Genomic DNA, 23,814 nt, shown 5'->3' with positions numbered 1-23,814 from the left:
GCAACGTTTGTCATATCTTTGGCAACACTTCTTCCTGTGTTACCTATTTCATGACCCATTTTTATCTTGACTTCATTGTTGCTCTCAGGTGTCATAGCAATATCATAGTTTTTACCCATGCTGTCTTTTCCAAAATCGCTGATCTCTTTGATAACATCTGATACAAAACCTCCATCTACTCCTTTCTTCTCAGTGCTTTCATATTTTTGTTCACTTACAGTGGCTGTATTGTAAACCTCTGCATCCGGGTCTACATCATCTTTCCCTGATCTATTTTCCTCTTGAGTAGCTTGGTCTGTGTCTTCATTAGCTGCCCTACTAAGCACACTATTGACAGATTGAGAAGAACATTGATCTCGGTTCCTGTGATCACTTACTCCACCACTCTGGCCAGGTTCTAAATTTTTACTTCTATCCTCAATGGTAACCCTTCCTGATAAAGTAGTCAGATTGTCTTGTCCACCATAGCTACCAAGCAGTTGACAGTCTGAATTTGAGTTTGCTTCTGGTAAACTGGCAGAAGTACTTGGCCTTCTACTTATATTGCTAAAGTGGACGAGCTTGTCAACATTGTTACAATTTGTTGTATTCAATGAAGACCCATCTTCTTCCACTGTTTCTGTAAAACAAAAACCAAAATACAATTTAAATAAAGGCATAATTATACTATATTTGCATTTATAATTTTATATGAAAAGTTTTATTTAGAACTATTTTCCAGATAATAGACTTGTCAACTTTCACAACTTCTACTAGGCTAAGATAGTTCCTTCCAATAAAATGACTTCTAAGGGAGCTACCATTCTATTTTTATGGGGGGGGGGGGATGGGGGCTAGGATGAAAAATTTTGTCCTGCATTTTTTATTAGTTGTAATCTCTGACCTGCCTTTTTATTTTTCACTCTATTCGGTCCTGCCTTTTTTTTTATTAGTTTATCCTGACCTTTTTTACATTAATGGTCATCCTGCCTTTTTTTTTTTTGCCTAGTTGCTCATCCTGCCTTTTGTTTTTACTAAGATCAGTTATATTGAACAGACAATAAAGGAACAGTAATATGTATGATTAAAAGATGATGTAAATTTCCATCAATGAAACATAATACGTTTATTTAATCAAATATGACAAGATCTACATTGCCATAAGTCTAAATAAGTTGTGATTGATTTCTGCCAGGATCACTGAATATATTGAAATCAATTCTCAATTGACAAAATCAATAAACAAGATTCTTGATTCTGGACATGCATATATTCTTCTATAGATTTCAGAGAATTCACAAACTGAATAAAAAAAAAATTATTCCAACCATGACAAATTGTGACACAATTCAAAAGATAAATAAAATATGATTTTTGTTTATTAATAGAGCACAAAGTCCTTATAACAGTATAAAGAAAAGCAAAATAAAAAAAAACTTCAACATGAAATTAATATACTAGTGAATACAAAATCATCAACTTTTTTTAACAACAGTTGCACAATTTTCCTTTTTTAGCATATAAAAGTATCACCAAAATAATGTGACTTCATTCTTTTTCACAGACTACACCTGCCTTATATCAAATTCTAGTATATGACATATCGTACCAGCTAGACTGTTAACACTCCTTTTTATTGCTGTTTCTGTGTCTTCTGATCGCTGAGCTTCTGCTTTAATATCTTAAAAATCATCAGTCATTCCTGAAACAAAAATTGATTTTTTTTTAATATTTATACTATTTACAGACAAAGTTAGAATGAAGCTTTACTCTCTCAACTATTTGCAAACATTTTAACAATCTTTTTTTTTATTGAGTGGGAAAATGCACTTCTCTAAATCTACTCTGTATTTTATGCATCATATTCAACTTTCTACAGTTCACGATTCTGTAAATCTTACACTGTTTATAACTTCAGATGAAATATTTACAAAAATATACCAACCATACAATGAAGGTCTTTAGGTCAATTGTCGAATATCATCCAAGAAAAGTTTTACTATTTTTTAACCAGATGATTATTATATTAACTAAGGTTTAAGAGATTTAAACTAATAGTCTTTGGGGTCATCCATAATTGTCAACCATTTGCCAAAGTGTACAAAACATACACTTTTTCAGACCCCCCACTCTCCCTCAAAAAGTGTACATCAACCATTTTCAGATTTCAAGACAATAATCAATCATTCTTAATAAAAAGAAGATCCTGTCTATTAAAGTTTTAAAGAATGTCTCTTTTTTCTTCAAAGTCTCACATAAACTTTCAATTTCGTCGCGTTGTGTTGTTGATTTTTGATAGTCTTAGGGGTCATCCATAATTGTCAACCATTTACCAAAGTGAACAAAACATACACTTTTCCAGACCCCCCAGCCTCCCTCAAAAAGTGTACATCAACCATTTTCATATTTCAAGACAACAATCAATCATTCTTAATAAAAAGAAGATCCTGTCTATTATAGTTTTAAAGAATGTCTCTTTTCTTCTTCAAAGTCTCACATAAACTTTCGATTTCGTCGCGGTGTGTTGTTGATTTTTCTAACTCGTCTTCTACCTTGGAAATTAATTTTATTGCGGCTCCTCGATGGCCCACTCTAATGGCCTTCTTTTTCGTCATTATATCCTGGTCACGGCACCAATGTGACGGATGGATAAACTCTAAGTATGGACAGGCAGTAAACAACGTCTATTTCGTTTGACTGTGTAATCTCAACTCAATATAATAACGTATTTAAGGAATGACTGTAATATTTTTTCTGTCTATGAAGAAATAACATAAAAAATGTGGTGCACACTGAATATACGCGGGTTATTTTAAAGTGTGCACCACATTTTTTATGTTATTTCTAATAGACAGAAAAAATATTACAGTCATTTCTTATAATTTAATTCTAAATTCCATTTTAAACCGGAGTAAACCATGAAAAAACGTTGATTACGTTACGGTCACATGACAAAATTATGTCTATGAGCTGATAAACAAAACAACGTCAGCCAATCAGAAGACGCGTTACATCCAAAATTAAATTATTACATAATAATACAACAACGTTAACAAAAGATATATATAGTCACGTTAACAATGGTAAATTGAAAACGGCGTTTAAAGAAGCGTTAACGTCTGACGTAAATTAAACTGTCTCTAAATCACCGACAGTATAAACAGTAGAAAAATCAAAGTTTTGATATAACTGCGAAATTATAAAGATTGGGGTTGAAGATTTTGGAGTAGATCTTTAGAATTTTTAATCTACATCTAATTGATACCGCTTGAAATTGTGAAAAACACAAAATGTGTACATGATTTTAACAATTGATTTGATCTTGTTATTTACTAGATTATATTTTGCATAGAATATTATATGAAAGGACAACGTGGCATTTGCTTAAAAGGACAAACATTATTACAAACATCCAAAACTGGTCTGCCAAAGACTAATTTATTAATTTCGTTGTAGAAGTATAAATTAAGGAGGATTTCATGTGTTACATATTAACCGAAGTGCATACAGTAACATATATATCTTGACGGAGTAAGATGAAACTTTTTTTGGAGCGAAAAATTCCTTATATAAAATACACTTTTAACATTGTCAAAGGAATTGGTGAAATGGAATAAAACATATGAATGACAACGAACATTGAACAAAATTGTGAGAAGCATATCGAGTAGCAAAACATAATTAACCCTATTATGGCTTCCAACTGGGAATATATATTTACGACGGATAAAGAAGAAGATTTATTGAGTGTCTTCATTGCAGGCTCAGTACTTTCGTATGTAGCAATGGTCTTTAACATGCTAGTTATTGCAATACTGGCTCGTAAAAAAATGATATGTCCAATCGCAGTACTCATGCAGGGATTAGGATTGGCTGACTTTCTTACAGTATGTTGCTCTTATGGTTTAGAACCACTGTTTCAGGCGAAGTATGTATGTACATGTGTTTCTTACAGTAACACGGAGGGTCAGGAATGTATTTTACCGTACCCATATTGCATGCTAGCTTCACATCTGTCAATACTGACGATGACTTTCCATACCGCTTCATACCTGATAACGACCTGCCTGGGAATATATAAGGTACTGGCTATTTTGTTCCCGATCTGGACAAAAATTCATTTGACCAATAGGAAAGCTTACGTATGTTGTTTCATCAGTTTCCTGTTGTCAATAGCAAGTGGCCTTCCAAGGCATTTTTCCCTTGGGTTTGAGGATTGGTATTCATCGTGTTTAGTGCTAACTCAGTCCTTAGGTGTACTTCAATACTCATCCTTGTATTACCTGATACTTCAGACCATTGTGTCGACATTCTGTTCTGTAGTCATGGTGATGTCAACAATCTTTATCGTATACAGAAGAGTATTAAGCAATGCATCTAGAAATCAGATGTCAACACATAGGAGACGAGAAAGGAGATCAATGCTGATGGTTGTCATCATTCTTCTCGTATTCTTGGTTACTGAAGTTCCAAAAGTAAGTGTCTATTTTTGGTTTTGCGTGACCTATCTTACAGGTGAATTTGCTGACATATTTGATAATAACGTTCGCGTGTCTGGGTTGTTAGTAATGAGGTTTGAACATGCTGTAGCCTGGATCATGCCACACTTTACAGACATACTGGTAGGCAATGACTTTCAGAGAAGTCTCGTTTGGAACTTTGTGCTTGAAGGTGCAAAAATCTTTACTGTGCTTGGATGTCTATCTAACTTTATTGTGTATATTATTATGAGCTCAAAAATAAGAAATGAAATAAAACACACAATGAGGAAACCGTCATTACGGTCGAATCAGCTGTAAGAATAATGTACTTTCTGCGGTGAAAAATAAAACAACAACTCCTTCACAAAAGATTTATTGAGATTTCATGCATATATTTTCATTGAAAGCGCTTATTATATTTTTATTTCATTTTTTATTTTATTGTATCGACTTTTACATGGTTATTGATCAGTAGATATACAATGTATCTATTTATTATTTTCCTAAATGTTAAACGATTTATATCTTATTTCCACGGATTATCCTCTCGGTGCAAAATACAAATGAAATGCGACATTTATAGTTTACATTTGATACTTATCTTTAAAAACGTAAAAACAAAATCAAATCAGAAAAAAACACTTACATAATCAATTTGAATTATTATTGAAATAAATCAAATCAATAAGCACACTTGTCTATTTTTTAAAAACCGTGTGTCGTTGAGTAGGTTGCTGTCAAATAACTTCTATTTATTATAAATTCAAAGACAGCACATTCATGGTCTTATATAGTTGAATAACTTAATATTGTTATCGTGTTATTGTGTAAAATAGATAATTACAACGGTTCCAAAAATGGGGTTTTCAGAAAACGCGTTCTCATTTCAAAATATAAATATGTAGCTCTGAAATAAAAAGAAATCAGATGGTGAATCCATCTTGATATGAAAGATTTTCGTGCTGAGTCGACATTTAGGAAGGCTACCGCAATGTAATTGTTTGAAAATTATATAGTTTAACCCCTCCATATTTTCATGTAATTGTCACATGTCAGTAACCTCGTCATATGTTGCCTTTAGTTTTATCTTTATATGTATGACACTTGGTGTTGACGTAAGGAACCTCGTCATATGTTGACTTTAGTCATATTTTTATATGTGTATGTCACTTGGTGCTGACGTCAGGAACCTCGTCATATGTTGACTTGAGTCATATTTTTATATGTGTATGTCACTTGGTGCTGACGTCAGGAACCTCGTCATATGTTGCCTTTAGTTTTATCTTTATATGTATGACACTTGGTGTTGACGAAAGGAACCTCGTCATATGTTTCCTTTAGTTATATCTTTATATGTATGACACTTGGTGTTGACGAAAGGAACCTCGTCATATGTTTCCTTTAGTTATATCTTTATATGTGTGGCATTTGGTGTTGACGGCAGGAACCTCGTCATATGTTGACTTTAGTCATATTTTTATATGTGTATGTCACTTGGTGTTGACGTCAGCAACCTCATCATATATGTTGCCTTTAGTTTTATCTTTATAAGTATGACACTTGGTGTTGACGAAAGGAACCTCGATCGTCATATGTTTCCTTTAGTTATATCTTTATATGTATGGCATTTGGTGTTGACGGCAGGAACCTCGTCATATGTTGACTTTAGTCATATCTTTATATATGTATGTCACTTGGTGCTGACGTCAGGAACCTCGTCATATGTTGCCTTTAGTTATATCTTTATATGTATGTCACTTGGTGTTGACGTCATGAACCTCGTCACTCGTCAATGATAGACACAATAAACAGCATGGAAATAAATTACGAACTTACAGATTATTTAAAGAAAATATTTGTATGGAAAATTACTTATTAATTTTAAATGAGGATGAAAGGCGACTGCTTACTAAGTTCAGAGTCAGTGCACATAAATTGGAAATAGAAAGCGGCAGATATGCAGGGCTTCGGGTGGAGGATAGAATATGTAAATTATGCAACACTGAAGTTGAGGATGAAATTCATTTTCTTCTTCAGTGTCCTGTTTTAGAAAATAAAAGATCTGATTATATAAGTTACTTAAATAAGGTTAACAAAAACTTTGAAAGCCTCCCAAATAAATCAAAATTAATATGGTTAATGTCATCTGAAGATAATGTTATCATTAAAAAAGTAAGTTTATTATTGTGTACTTTAAATAAAGAGAGAAATTTAATTCTCTGTAAAATATAGATACAGTTTAGTCACCGGTAGTTTGTCCATCTATATTATATTATATAACAACTTTATATTATATCTGCAGAAATTGTTCTGTACAGAAAGATTTGATTTTGTTTAATTGTTATAATAATCAATGTAATCAATATGTAATCACTTGTATGAAATTTAACTTAATTGTTCTGTTCAAATTATTGGGCGTCATAATTGGCAATAAAAGACTTTGTATTGTATTGTATGTTGCCTTTAGTTGTATCTTTATATTGTATGTCATTTGGTGTTGACGGCAGATCTGTGATGGTATTTTTTTTTTATTTTCCACAACGTTTTTTTAGACTTGAGGTGATTTAGAGTTCGACACATTTTAGATACCTTCTACTGTTGAAGACCGTGTGTTGACCTATATAAATTTTAAGGCCTTGTGTTGCTGTCTCATTGACGTATATTACGCATTTCCTTTTATTCATACGGTAAAAATTGTATTTGACTTCTTTTTTGGTATCAAATTATTTTAAACAGGATTTAAAAAAAACTTGGCTGCCATTAATGAAATTGTGTTCCATTTTTTGGTGTTGACCAAGCTTCCATTATATGTTCTACCATGAACCCAGTGTTACCAGAAATATTTAAAACGTTGTGTTAGCCACACTGCAGTTCTGATTTTCATCAACCACTTCTTAAATAAAATTGGGCAGACAGATACTTTTTTATTGCATTTTTGCACTTGAAATACTCACTTGCGATCTTAGATACTACCCCCTTCTTACTATGGGACTGTGTAAGAATGTCAAATAATTTAATTGCAGTTTTTGAAATTAATTATGCCATTCTCTCATTCTCCGTGGGGAGGGGACATACTTTTGATCTGATTGTAACCCTTGGACATAAAATATTTCATAAAAATTGCGGTTTTGTTAGTGTTATGAAATTTTGACTTTAATACTTGCAGTAAGATTAAATCTACATGGTGAACAAATTGTAAAAATGTTGTAATATCTTCAAGTGCAGTCCAATTTGGATACTTCTGGTAGCATCTTAACGAAACTAATCACGACGTCCAGTACATTTGTACCATAATAATTCGAATTTTATAACGTCTTATCAAACCATTTTTGAAATATACATTAGGGTCACTTCTCAGTGTTAAAAGAGAAGCTGTCCAAATACCATGACTAAGAAAAGTGGTGTGATATATATTGTAATGTTACCTATTGACTAAAAATACTTATTGCAAAAATTATACCTCTACTGAGCATTGCTGGTACTAAAATTATACCTCTACTTAGCATTGCTGGTACTAAGATTATACCTCTATTGGGCATTGCTAGTACTAAAATTATACCTCTCTTGGGCATTATTAGTACTAAAATTATACCTCTACTGGGCATTACTAGTACTAAAATTATACCTCTACTGGGCATTGCTAGTACTAAAATTATACCTCTACTGAGCATTGCTGGTACTAAAATTATTTGAAATTCTGATATAAAAACTCATCAAAGATATGAAGTTTATAACTTTGTATGCCCGACATGCGATTCGTCTACATCAGACTCGTCAATGACGCTCGAATCAAAATAGTTGGAGGGCCAAATCAAAAACAATGTTGAAGAGCATTCAAAGCAAAAAAATCCAAGGCTTAGGTAATTTATAGCAACACCTTATAGTTTAGAATAATTGGGTGCAGTGACATTGACCGAGTGTTTGTAAAATTAACCAAATATATCAGGCTGATAATTTTGAACGCCAGGCGCGCGTTTCGTTTACATAATACCGGCGTCACACATCAGCTTAAGGTAACAGGTACGTAAATGGGCAATCTCGCCGATTTTTATGAAATTTTGCAAGCAATTTGAGCATGTGGAACTGCATATGAATACCAAAAAAATATATAAGTAAATGTTATACTTCCGGATTTATAGCAAATTGAATATTCTGTAGAAAGAAGCACAAATGTATAGAATGCACATAAATATCAAAAACGATATTGAAGAATTGCCTTTTGTCATAAACGTATCCTACGAATTTTCTTAAAACAAGATATGTTAATGCCCCTAAAATTTTCGTTTTATTGATATAAAAGTTATAGGGGGTCACCGAATTCTTTTTTGCTGTATAAATCAAGTGTCTCTGTAACATCCAAAAACGTCGCAATAGATTTCTAGATACGACGTCACGATTATTTTTTTCCTTTTTTGGCACTTTTTTCCACGCTGCACAGAAGTTTCAACTATTCATACTCAAAAAACGAATTCAGTGACCCCCTATAAATTTTATATCAATAAAACGGAAATTTCAGTAGCAATAACATATATTTTTTAAAGAAAATTTCGTAGGACCGGATTTCGAGAAATGTTAAAATTGCTGAACTTTTTTACGATATTTACGTATATTCTATATATTTGTACTACTTTTTTCCGGTTTTTTTTTATTTGCTGTATATCAAAAAGGATAACAGTTATATATATAATTTTTTGGATGTTATGTGCAGTTCCTTAGGCTATAGTTGTATACAAAATTTCATAAAATTCGGCGAGATCATCCATGTACGTACATGTTACCAGTAGGTCTTTTCAGCACCGAACACCACCGAACACATTAAACAATCTAATTAAAATATAGATCTCGGATTTCGTTATACTACGTTATACTACATACGAAGTATAACGTAGTATAACGAAATCCGAGATCTATATTTTAATTAGATTGCACATTAAAATACCATCTAACACACCTAAATATATTGTTTTCATCTTTATTTATATATTTTACTTACCTTCTGAACGAGGATGAATATGTTTATACATATCTATACATAAATTAATAAGAAATGATAACAAGAGAACCAAAAATAACAGTCTTGCAGGGCTGTTGTCAGAACAGTACACTTTTAAGTCTAACATTTTTTTAAATATAATTATTGTGATAATTTCACATTAAATAAAATAGTTTAAATTTTTTGAACAATTTATTTCTAATAATTCAAAAGTAAAGACCATAAGATAATATACAATGAAATACAGACAATGTAAATCCGGATAAAATATTGCTGGATCCGGAAGCGTTTTTTTTTTTAACTGTGATTCTCAACTTTACATTAGCTGGTCCTCGACTGACTACTACACTGAACAAAGTGTAGTAGTCAGTCGAGGACCAATCATTACAGTATAATATAAGCAAAACGAGGATTTTAAATTTGATGTATGCCTTTTTGTGCTTCTTCGTTACATTTCTTTGTTTTTGTAGTGATTAAGATGATAACACAATGTTGACTGCTGTACCCCTATTTTTGACATTTTTACCTATTGTGTCAGTTTGTTTTGTTCACGCATCGTTGTCAATATAATGGAATTTGATGCGACTGTCATACAAGTGAGAGGTTTAGCTAGCTATAAAACCAGGTTCAATCCACCATTTTCTACATAAGAAAATGCCTGTACCAAGTCAGGAATATGACAGTTGTTATCCATTCGTTTGATGTGTTTGTTTTTTTGATTTTGCCATTTGATTGGGGACTTTCCTTTTTGAATTTTCCTCGGAGTTCAGTATTTTTGTGATTTTACTTTTTACTTTTACATCACTAATGCACATAAAAATATGAAAACATGAGAATAGGATTAAATTTTACGTAATTTAATCGATTTTATTGTTTTATTGAACATTACTGTTTTTCTTAAGGGTTAGTGGTCTTTTTGGGTGTTCGGCGGTGTTCGGTGGTGAAAAGACCAACCCACATGTTACCTTAAAGCACCGACGTACGCCAGGCGTGGTCAAAAACCATGTACGCTGCCAATATGCTAATGATTTTGGATGCATTCAACTTGTCAATCATATCTGTATCGTGTGCACAACTAGCTTTAAGCGTGTTTAGGGTGTAAGAAAAGCGTGCATAAGCGTTTATCGGGCGTTCAAGTAACTAGTGTCAAACTATCCAGCAATTCTCATCCTGCAATTCTCTTTATAAAAAGCTATCCTGCAATTGCGTATGGAAAACAACTTGAGCGACAATTTTATTTTTTTTCTTCAAAATCATGGTTTTTGACTTATTTTGTTGAAAGAAAGACTTATAAAGAAAATCAAAGATTTTTATATCCAATTAACAAATTTCTAACTTTAGTTTACAGATTTCTAACTCATATTTACGGTTTTGTTACTAACATTTACAGTAAAAAAAAATCATGACGACGATTCAAACAAAGTATAATCTGTTAAGTCTATGATGTTATTCGTTTTAGACGCATATTTAACTGAAAAATGTAGAATTTCGACTTAATTTTTTTTTCATGGAATACCGACAATGCAACTTCTTTTTAAAACTTCATAACTCACATTTGCGATTTTGTAACTCACATTTACGGTTTTTAAACAGCAATTTTAAATGAAAAAATCGTGTTGACGATTTCAATAAATTGCAATATATTGAGTCGATGATGTTATTCGTATTAATGCCTCTTTAACCCATATTTGCGATTTTTAAGCTCGCATTAACGACTTAAAATGTTGAATTTTGATGTAAAATTAATTTTCTCGCGGAATACCGACAATACAACTTCTATTTGATATTTCATATCTCACATTTGCGATTTTGTAACTCACCATTTATGGTTTTGTAACCAGCAATTTTAAAAAGAAAAATTGTGTTGACGATTCAAATAAATTGCGATATATTTAGTCCATAATATAATTAGTATTGACGACTATTTTCCACACGTTTGAGATTTTCTTACTCTTATCAACAAATTAAACATGTAGAATTTTGGTTTTAATTCATTTTCCCATGTAACACCGACTATCTACTTTTCTATACGACTTCCGAACTCATTTTTGAGATTTCTTGACTCTAATTTTGACTGAAAACTTAAAAATTCAATATTTGAAACATAAAATAACGAAAAAAATACATTTTTTTTCTTTCAACTTCTTGATTTTGTAATAGGTGACTTAATGTTAAACTTAGAAAAATACTAATGTGAAAGGAATGAGTTAAAAATAAATGACTTGGATAATATCCATCTGATAGTGTTTACCATGGTTTATAGAGCTTATTTCATCTCCTTTATCTTCCTTGTATATAGAATCCTCCAATTTATTATTTTCAAAAGTCGTTGGTAAATCTTGAATTTCTAGAAAAGAAGTTGTGAATGATATAAAAGAGCTGATTCTGATTCTACCTGTTTGATGCTAATCACTGTAAAAGAAGTTTCGGAGATAAAGGTGAAAATGTTGATTTCCAATAAAGGCTTCAATTGAAACCAGTCCATTACAGTTAAGAGCATACGTAACAGTTTTGATTCCACGGTGATTTTTTTACGAAAATTTGCATACAAGCTATTTTTCACCTAGTCAATGCAAATATGTAATAAAAAATATACTTTCATGTGCTACTTTAAGAGATAAATGGGGTCGAAATTTTAGACATTAAAATTTTACTCAAAATTTCGTTTTTTGGAACATTTCTATCCTTTGGATAGACATGCCTAACTTTTTTTGTTTCAAAAGATAAGCACAATAGGATTTTGGTAAAAACATTTGGAAAATCTCTTTTACATAAGTATGCTCTAAATTTTTATAACAATTCTTTGGAAATAATTAATTTTTATCAAAGTTTCAGGATTTTTGGAGAAAAAAACAGAATTTTTTGCTGTATACTTATCTAATTTAAAAAAAATCTCATCGGTGACTTTTTCATAAAAATTGGTACAAATAATCTTCATATGTAATCAATCCTAATGTCATTTTAAGAAAGAGGGGTCCATGAACTCGTTTTCAAGTTATATCAGTCTGAATGATAAAAATAAGTCGAAATATGCATCTTTTCCCGATATGTCGCAGTTTGACGTCGCGAAAAATAACATTTTACGTTGGCAACGTCATTACCTACCCTGTAACTGTATCGTACGCCCTTAACTGGCGTAATTCAAATTTTGTACATTTCCTTAGAGTGGTATCTTTTTTACACAGTTTGTAAGGGAAATATTGACAAATAGCTTTTTCATGTTTAAATACTAAAATCCATTTTCATAGCATTCTCATGTTTGAATACTGATTATCATTTGTTCGTGTTGCTCAGTCTTTAGTTTTCTATGTTGTGTTTTGTGCACTGTTGTTTGTCTTTTCGTCTTTTTTCTTTTTGGCCATGGATCTGTCAGTTTGCTTTTGATTTATGAATTTGAATATCCCTTTTGTATCTTTCGCTTCTCTTTTATAGCATTATCATGTTTGCATACCGATTATCATTCTTTATAGCATTTTCTTTTGCATATCCAATATCATTTGTTATAGCATTTTTTACCAGATTTACGAAGCAAATATCGGTTATTGATTTGGGGATTTACGGCGTGCTTGTGCGGCTGCAAAACAGTGTCTCCACAATAACATGAATACGCTTTGACAATTTTTTTTTTTCAAATTTAAATGTGTTGTTTCCTGGACTTAATGAAGGTTGAGTTCAATTTTCAAGATTTCAGTATTGATCCTTTTTGAGTTATCGCCATTTTTGATATCCAAAATTGGTATTTTAAAAAATTTTCTCTCTTGTTATCATATTATGACTAAGGTAAAGCATATGGTAAAAGTCTTATCTCACAATTATAATTGGAGTTTCAGATTTATTTGAAAATTTTCTGTTTCCTAGTTTGAAATTTACTAGTAGGACTGTATAAATGAAGGTTGAAATTTACTGTTCATTATTAGACACTTTGAAGATAATTACAGATAAGTTTTATAGGTTTTTAAGAGATAGACATTTTGAAGTTAATTACATTACTAATAATTATATACGTAATGTTAGAGTATTTTGTTAAAAGGTTAAACCAGTGTTCTGTTCAAGGGGAAATAACCCTTCAATTTGCAAGCATGATTTTCATTATTAATTTTTCTTTTCTTTGGTAAATTGTTTGAAGAATTTTATGGTGTGTTTGTTATTCTGTAAAAACTAATTTTCTGAGTGATATATGTATACAATTGTTTTGTTGTGTCTGTTAATTTTAATTTTTACTTGTTTGGGGTTCCAGATTTGAAAATGCATTAGATAATAATCTATTATTTATAAGTCAAAAAGTTAAAATTAAGATAAGATAAGTTGCAGATCTATATAAGTATGTTACAAATGAAAGAAAAAATATTGGGAACTATCAACTATATATATAAAGTTTGATTTTGATTTATACACTAAGTGATAAGAATAGATAACACACATCTGCTAATTTTCAATGCAATCACCCAATTATAATTGGAGTGACAGATTTATTAGAAAACTATTATTTATATTTGATTATAATTTAAAAATAATGTAACATCATATATCTTTACATCATATCTAATTTTAGAGTCTATGGTTAAATCATATTTAATTTTAGATTAACATGATTAGTTCATGGAAATAAAGTTTAAGTTATTTCCATTTGAACAGAAATGGTTTAACTAAGAAGTATTTCATCAAAAATTGAATTCTTGGGGCTGATTCTAGCAATGTACTTAGCATTTATGTAAGTATTGATTTTTTTTAGATATTGAAATTATGGTAAATATCATCTTTTAATGAAAAAATACAATGTCAAAATTGTTGTATTTAAGGAACTATTGAATTATTTCAGGACCTCCATAATTCGGTTTCAGGGTATCCTTAAAACAAACATCCCCAACTGGTTTTAAATGGGTGGTATTAATTCTTTATTTGAAAAGGTACGTTTACTATCATAATTTGTCTTTAAAAGAGTCTTAATCATACATATCAATATATATTGTAGTTTAAAAAGGATTTAAAAACTTAAAATTTGACAAAAGGTGTGTATAATATATATGGGAATATGAGTAAAGGGAAATCTAAGGTATATGTCAATGTATATATGTGTATGCTTTATATAATACTCGAATACGTAATTGTCAACAGCTTTCATATACACATGTATGTCACACGAAGAAAATGAAATGGTAAGTCATTATAGTCGAGTGACATTAACCACACAACTTCATTTTTAATGCACCCACCTAACATACGGCTAAATCATATACCATTCGAAAGCATATCATCTTTACCATCTTTTTTGCCCGGTCGTCAAAATTCGTACGATACAATTTTTGTCAAATCGCGATGAAAGGTCAAGGACGGACAATTTCTAATTTTACAAGACGTCAGTATTTTTGCATAATTTGTCTTTGAAATAATAAAATTCTGTATGGAAATGTGAAAAACTTTAAGAACAGAGACTATTTGTCAATTATCAAACACACTTTAAAATATTAATGACGTATTTTCAATTAATAACAGTGAAAATGATAGAAATGAGTGAAAACCAAAATATATGTCTGTGATTTAATTGGTAATCACCATAAAACTAGATAACATATGTCATTTGGTGCTAAGGAAGTTTTTGGCATTGTCATATTACTGAAATCACGCTTCTTGCTAATTACACAATCAATAACAACAACAATATACTTTATTTTGAAACACTCAGACACATATTTACATGTGTAACAAGAGGCAAAATACATAATCATATTTATGGTTGCTACAGAACGTTGTTAACATAATCATATAATTTAGAGTATAATTACAATATTTTAACTAATTCCTTAATAAACAGTGATAAGTTCTTAAAAACTTTGATGTTGCAAAATGAAAGCAGTCCTTTCATTTTCTCAACACATGAATAAATGCGTTAATATTCTTAAATATGTATTTTTCTGATATTTTTAAGAATATCAGACTGGCACTCAAATAAGTAGTGAAACTCATTTCCAATGGACAAGGAGCAGAGATGACACTGTCTTTCATCTCTAGGAATTCCATTCTATCTTCCTGTTTCAATTGGTATTTTTAGGTTGCAGCATCGCAGCTTAGTAATATTTTTACGATCTGCAGATGATAGTCTTAATAAATATTTTTCTAAGCCATTAAAAGTCGATTTTGGAAAGACCGTAATATTTCACCCTCGATGAGTTTTGGATTTGAGAATCATAACAACCTATACAGTTGCCCATATTACAACCATCTGCAAAAAGATTGCTCTTTAGTTGTTTTACATGAAAAAAAAAAATTATGTAGTCAATACATTGTATTAAAATGAAGAAACACAATTGAAAAATGAAAAAATGTATGAAGGCAATAATGCACGCAGGATTCATGCTTTTAAGGGGAATTAAGGGAGCTAATTCAAATTTCAATATGTATAGTTGAGTTGCCAGGCTATTAAACACTCTTTTGTCATTTCTTGTTATTTTATTTGTTATTTCATGATTATCATTAAAAGAAATAAAGGACTTTATATATAAATATTAAGCTAGCCCAAAAAATAAATAAATACATAAATAGATAATTACATAGTTACAATTGAATTAATGAAAAGTTGAATTTCAAATATTTCCCTTAAACAAATCAGAAAAATTGTTTTCTTGGTTGCTTCAAATGCATCGTGCATTGATGAGAAAGTTAAAACTATTATATTCTAGACACTGAAAATGTTCTTTGTGTCTGTCCGTAGTAGGAAACCCTATCAAACTACTCAATGTTCTAGTAACAATTGACATGTTGCAGTTACATGCAGTTGCATGTTGTATTTGGCAAAGCCTTTTTGAATTTCGGGTCCCCAATGCTCTTCAACTTCGTACTTTATTTGGCTCTTTTAACTTTTTTGATTTGAGCGTCACTAATGTGTCTTTTGTAATCAAAATGCGCGTCTGGCGTACATCATTTAAGCCTGGTATTTATTTACAACCACTGGGTCGATGACACTGCTGGTGGGGGTTTCCTACCCGAGGATATCACCAGCCAAGTAGTCAGCATTTCTGCGTTGACATGAATTATCACTGATATGGTCATAGTTATGAATTAACTTTTACAAAACATTGCATTTTTACAAATACTACGGTTTTTCTACCCCCGGGAGTAGATAACGTTAGCTGTATTTGACAAAACCTTTCCAGATGTTGGGTACTCAATGCTCTTCAACTTCGTGCATTATTTGGCCTTTTTAACTTTTTTGATTCGAGTGTCACCGATGAACTGATGAAAAGCGCATCTGGCGTACAACATTTTAAGCCTGGTATCTATGAGGATTGTATTTACATTGACTTACAATCTATTTCTTTTGATTTGAAAATTCTAGTAATTCGCAATAATTATATTTATGATTAGACTTCCTAAATAGTTAAATTATTACATTTGGAATAAATAGCTATGAAGAAAAAAAATACTGGGTATGTGTCTCACCAACAATTCAACCAATTATCACCAAAAATGTTTTGTAAAAGTAGGCAACCTCTGACAAAACATAGCACTTTTCATAATGCTGCGTTACGCCCAACTGTTGTTGACCTGGCAGCGATTTTTGGGTGATTTTCACATTTTATTTTCATACTAAAGAAGAACGAGGTTAATTCTATTGCGTTATTTTTCTAATCACAAAAGTCACATAAATATAAATTGGTTGCCAAATTAGTTGATTTGAAGTATATTGTCTTTTCCAAAACTAACTTAAAACCTCTAAAACATTATCCAAACGATAACATGAATAAGTAAAATCGTTTTTTTTACAATCCAATGATCTGCATGTTATAATCAGTTCGTTTGGTTTTCTAATGGTGAAAAGATGTCATAACTGCAATAAGTGTCTGTTATCATTTGACCTTAAAAAAACCATACAAAATTTATGTTTTTAAATGTGAGGTAAAGAAGCTTTAAAAATGAGATCACTTACAACCAACCAGGACTGTAGTGGTGAATTTGAATTGCTTGCTATTTAACTCTATTTGAATGTCAGTGACGTAGCAAGGCCTTTTTTAAGTGTACGCCCGAACCTCGGCGAGGGTCTGGATCCAGGGTGTAGCTCTGAAAGGGGCTCATGTGGGAGACCCCCCCCACCACATGGGAGCTCACATCGAGAAAGAGATACAGGAGATGTGGGGTGAAAGTGCAAATCACATATCGTATCTCAGCTTCCGTAGAAATATAAAAAAGAAATAAGTACATTTATCAAACAATCAAATGCTAAGGTTTGTACGATATTGTGAACAAAAGTTACCAAAATTGTATAAATCATTGCATATGCAGTGTAATGATAGAACCATTATAATCCTGTGCTCTCAATTTTTGTAGACAAATACCATTTTGAATCATAAATTCAAGTAGCAAATTTGCAATTGCTTCTCCAATTGTAGCCTTGGCGTGATTGAATCATAAAAATAATTAACGTAAGCGAGCTACTATTTGATTTTTATGGAGGACAAGGATGAAAAATTTTATCCTGCATTTTTACTCAAAACTCCTGTCCTGCCTTTTTTCAAATTTCATCCTAGTCCCCCCATAAAAATCAAATGGTAGCTCCCTAAATGTAACACAAACTGAAAGCTGGGTTTGAGATGCTTTATCTGTTGTTGTGTCAGCAAGGATTTGTATATATCTTACTATACAAATCCTTGGTATCAGCAAGTAGAACAAGAAACGATGAGCTACAACAAGAGTCCTCACGTTGGTCTAATATTTGGTCTGCACGTATGACAATGAATTCATTTTTGTTTTCTGGGGATGTGTATTTGACCAAAGTGACAGTCTCAAGATGCATAGCAAAGACGTCGTTTTACTTTTTTCCTTCAGTATGGCAACGAAGTAGTATATTCTGTTTTCACAAAGGATGATTACATCAACTATTTTTGAAAGTATATGTCGTTTTTTTGTTATAGAATCTCATGATGAAAGGATGACAGTGAAGAACTTGAGAAGCAATTGACTTGGATATTGAATTTGCAACATCCAAAAAGTCTTGTCCCAATTTTACACAATCATTGTGAGAAGAATCATCTTTTTTGCAGGTGTTGTTTTACATGTGACAAGTTTGACCAGTCATTTACAGGAGACAAAATTCAAAATTATTTTATTTTCATATCACATGTCGTTTGGCAAAAATAGTACAATAAACGTTTTGCCTAGTTAAATCCTTAAAGACCAAACAGCCTATTCAGTTCTACCAGTGATTTTTCCTTAAAATTTTGTGTGAAGGTATTTCATGATTTGAGGAACAAAATATGAGAAAAAAAATTGGGGGTCACCGACTTAGTTTTGTCACTATAGGAACCTCAGTTTCGTGTTTTCCCGAATATTAACATGATATTTGCTTGTTATTTAAACTCTCAAAAAATCCCATTATATCAAACCTACAAGCATAATTCTTGTTTCATGTTAAACAGTAGATTTGTGTCTATCAAATACAGGTTCAAGAGTTTAAGACTCTTATTGTTATGATCTTAAAAAATATGATTTATTTCATTCCCGCCAAAAACAAAACGCAAGAATGAAAAACGTTTCAAGTATTAAAAAATATCTACCAGTGATTTTTTCATAAAAATTTCAAGAAGGAAAGTGCCATGTGTACTCTTCAAAATAAAGCAAAAAAATGTATATGTCACCGACCTTTCAAAAAAGTTATGATTAATTTTCATGTTTTTTTCTCGTTCGTTTTGAAGAAAAGAGTTGTCTTTCTTCAGAACATTGAATCTGACGTCATAGTACAAGTTTTCCTTGCTGGCGCACTATTTGAAAAAAAAATGCAAATTGGACGTTTGAAACCTACATTTAAATTTTCAAGAATCAAAAATAACAACTATATTAACTTACTTTATTATCCGGTAATACAAGAGATCACATGTATGTATCAGTATCAGATCTCATGATGTTGTTGCCGCACATAATTAACCTTCAGAAACACCATCCGTCGGAATGAAAAATTGTTCGAAATAACCTTTTACGACGCTTTAGAAAGGAAAGTCTGTTTTTGTCCTCTCCCTCTCATTAGCAAAATCATTGAAAACAAAAAGAGAAATGAAAGTTGACACTTGTTAACTTACAAACTATTTGACTATATTAAACTAGATGTGTGGGGTTTTTTGTCTCGTCAAACTTCTAGAAAGTATTGTTTATCGGCCTAACCTTCTGAAAACTCAATTTTGAAAATCACATATTAAGTTAAAGTTCTAAGCGTAAGTCATATAAATTTACCAGTGTAAAGTTACACGGGCGTACGAGACTTGTGCCGATTTAAAAAAAAAATCGATCTATAATTTGCTCCGATTTGATTCTTTCATTAGCGCCTATTTAATTTTTTTTATCACTAGCCCCGGTACTATATTTGCTATACGAGTAAATACATGTAAATGTAGTAAACCTAGAACGTATATTGCATGGTAATATATGGATATAAACAGTTTTCCCTTATGTTTAAGATAATTTTGGTCATATTGTTCGAGAACTTCGTTTTGACACGAGAAAGAAAAGATGGACTTCGTTGTTGGCAAGTACAACAAGCATAGAAAAGATGAAATGACAAGAAAGGAATATATCAGATGTGTGGCAAGATAATAATTCATTGTACTAGTATTACATTTTTATGGATTTTATTGTGGTGCTTTGAAATGCTGTAAATAGAATTTTACTCCGTGATTTTAGTAGATGTATACAGAGTGCACAAATATCTTTTAAATTGACTTATCCTGCTCATAATTCTACTCCCACCTCCCCTTTGTGCATGAGCAGGGGACAACAGTTATATACATGTTGTAATTGACAATTCATAACATATTTACAACTGGCTAACGGAAGAGGTTTATATGATAAATAAAACAATAACTTTCACCTATAATTTACCTGTACACAATCGGCGCAAATGAAAGACAAAATCGGCGCAAGTGAAAGAAAAAAAAGTGAAATGCAGATCGGCGCAAATGCAAAAAGCCGAGTTAAAAATTTATATTTTTATTATTATTTTTATTAGAACAGAGGTTACAGATAGTGTAGTATCTTTTGTGTCCATTTGTGTTTAATTTCCACTAGGTATCAGCGCGACGCTTAATTCCACTTTTCTTGGAAGACGTAGTTTTAAGCGTACACCATGTTGGAATCCGTGAAAAACGCGAAATAGGACGTTATAATTTGACGTTTTTTTTTCATGGCTAAAACAACGTCATAGAGCTTTTATGTCACTACCAAGTTGCGTTAGTTGATGCGCATCAACAATAGGCTGTTTGGTCTTTAATGCTGTCTCCTTGGTTTCAGACTATCAGACACAACCATTTCATTGTTAACAAGATTTTATATATAATAAATTGCTTTGAACAATAGGAAACTGAGTAGAATTCACAATAGATTCAGACTTTGACAGAAAATGAACAAATATGTAATATCATATATATATTATTTGATTCAAAAAGTTAATTTCGTCATTGAAGAAAATATTACAAGCCTCATGTGCTTTTAACCAATTCTTTTAATTTATTTAGATTTAACAATTTTTTTCATAATTCATGCGTACGCCCGGGCGTTTTGACGTAAACGTAGCTATGCGAATGTACAATATGCAAATGTGCACTTTAAAACTTTTAACTTCACCTAAATTTACCAAGCGAAGTAAGAGGAGTATTGCTCATTGCAATGTTTTTTAAACTAATGGATGGATATATGAATGGAAAGAACAAAACACAAATGGGCGTAGGGACAAGATGATTCCTATAAACACACATATAACACCATAATCAAAGTGATAAAAGTAGGACAGACAAACAACAGTCCTCAAAACACTACACCAAAATGTACGAATACTACCTAAAACCATTGGTGAATGAAGTCGCTCAGGAAGGGTAATCAATCTTCCACAATATAAAACTTCAGTCATATTTGATAAAACAAATAATATACTAAATTAGTATGTAATAAAGTGCTAACATAAATTATTTGTGATGTAAAGCGTGTGGTGCAAACAGTATTTATTCGAATATTGAACGAGAATAAACTTCTTAATATGTCTTTCACTTTCGACATCGAATAAAATATATTTCTGTTATATATACCTTGTATATTCCTTGCTCACTTTTATTACCCCTTTTTTAAATATGGTAAATTATTTTCTCTTGATATTGACAACAATCGATGTGTTATCTAAACAATGAAAAGCAAAATGTTCCATATATCCAGATGGTGATTTTAAGGGCAACTGCAAAAGCCTCTTTAGAAGGTTGATTCCTGACCAGTATTATATTAATTGCAGTTAAAAATGACGAAAAAAAATTCCTTCACCTATAAACGATAAATCTATTTTATTTTTGACATATAAATATTGATACATAAAGAAATATTTTACTTTTAGCGCAAATCTATCATTTTTAACCGGATTTTCGAAGGAAATATCGGTTATTAAAATGGTGATATACGGCGGGCGGCTGGGCGGTTCGGGCGGCTGCCAAACAGTGTCAGCACAATAACATGAAAACGCTTTAACATTTTTTTTTTCAAATTCAAATATGTTGTTTCCTGGGACTTAATTAAAGTCTCTATTAATTTTCAAGATTTTAGTATATCTCCTTTGTGAGTTATCGCCATTTTTAATATCCAAAAGTAGAATTTTAAAATATTTTACTGTTGTTATCATGTTATGATTTGTCTTATCTCAGAATAAAAATTGGAGTGACAGATTTATTTGAAAATTATCTATTTCCTAAGTGGTAATGATTATAAGCTATATCATTAGACATTTTGAAGATTATTACATTATTAATTATGTTAGAGTACTATGTTAAACAACCATAGTTCTGTTCAATTAGATATTATAAATATTTCAGCATATGATGATTTATTTTCATTATTAATTAGATCTTGGAAATATTTTAGCATATGATAATCATTGGAGTGACAGATTTATTTGAAAATTTTCTGTTTTCTGATAAGATCTGTAGGACTGTATATATACAGTTTGAAACTTACTAGTATTACTGTATAAATGAAGTTTGGAATTTACTGTTCATTATTAGACATTTTGTAGATAATTAAGTGTCCGTTAATCATATATATTCTTACCCATACCCCCTTTTCAATTTGATAATGTGCTTTAATCTTGTAAACGGTCGAAATCCCTACTCCTAAACCATATATATTCTTGTATGGGACAATAAAACAAATCAAATGAAATATTGGGATAGTCCTCGGGTTCACTGCTACCCTCCTTTTTTTTGAAAACTTGTAAATGTACAAGCTCCCCACCCTGAAACCATATATATTCTTGTATGTTACAAATCAAATGAAATAAAAGGTGAGTCCCCTGGGGGTCACCCCCAGCGTGTCTGTTTGAGAACTTGTAAACGGTCGAGATCCCCACCCCTAAACCATATATATTTTTGCATGGGACAATAAAAGAAATCAAATGAAATATAGGGAAAGTCCATTGTGGTAACCCCCCACCCCCTCCTGTTTGAGAAATTGTAAATGGTTGAGATCCCCGTCCCTAAACCATATTCATTCTTGTATTTGACAATAAAACAAATCAAATGAAATATAGGGGAAGTCCGCGAGGGTAAACCCCACCCCTTCTTTTTGAAAACTTGTAAACGGTGGAGATCCCCACCCCTAAACCATATATGATCTTTTTAGGGACAATAAAACAAATAAAATGAAATTTAGGGGATGTCCCCTGGGGTAACCCCATCCCCTTTTTTTGAAAATTTGTAAACAGTCAAGATCCCCACTCGAAATCATTTTTCTTCTTGTATATTACAATAAAACAAATCAAATGAAATAAAAGTCGAGTCCCCTGGGGTCACCCCCACCTTTTTCCTGTTTAAGAACTTGTAAACGGTTAAGATCCCTCACCCCTAAACCATATATATTCTTGTATGGGACAATAAAACAAATCAAATGTAATATAGGGGAAGTCCATTAGGGTAACCCCACCCCCTTCTTTTTGATAGCATGTAAACGGTCAAGATTCCCACCCAGAAACCATATATATTCTTGTATGGGACAATAAAACAAATCAAATGAAATTTAACGGAAGTCCTCGGTGGTAAAACCCACCCCCTTCTTTTTGAAAACTTGTAAACGGTTGATATCCCCACCCCTAAACCATATATATTCTTGTATGGGACAATAAAACAAATCAATTGAAATTTATGGGAAGTCACCTGCGGTAACCCCCACCACTTTTTTTTTTTGAAAACTTGTAAACAGTCAAGATCCCCACACTGAAACCATATATATTCTTGTATGTTACAATAAAACAAATCAAATGAAATAAAAGTCAAGTCCCCTGGGGTCATCCCCACCTTCTGTATGTTTAAGAACTTGTAAACGGTCGAGATCCCCACCCCTAAACAATAT

At 31.6% G+C, this 23,814-nt stretch overlaps 1 long non-coding RNA gene across 1 annotated transcript; it reads right to left on the bottom strand.

Moving 5' to 3' along the window:
- Window positions 1-557: 557 nt before the first annotated feature.
- LOC127737365 (uncharacterized) lies at window positions 558-11,790 on the bottom strand. The gene is made up of 3 exons (XR_007999443.1): window positions 11,705-11,790; window positions 1,589-1,681; window positions 558-619 (listed from the first exon to the last, which is right to left on the bottom strand). It is a non-coding gene; the product is annotated as an uncharacterized LOC127737365 (long non-coding RNA).
- Window positions 11,791-23,814: the final 12,024 nt, after the last annotated feature.

This window comes from Mytilus californianus, unplaced genomic scaffold (assembly GCF_021869535.1).
Source record: "Mytilus californianus isolate M0D057914Y unplaced genomic scaffold, xbMytCali1.0.p SCAF_4, whole genome shotgun sequence".
Lineage (NCBI taxonomy): Eukaryota > Metazoa > Mollusca > Bivalvia > Mytilida > Mytilidae > Mytilus > Mytilus californianus.
The sequence above is the reverse complement of the archived record's forward strand: the minus strand, read 5'-3'. Positions and strand labels throughout refer to the sequence as shown.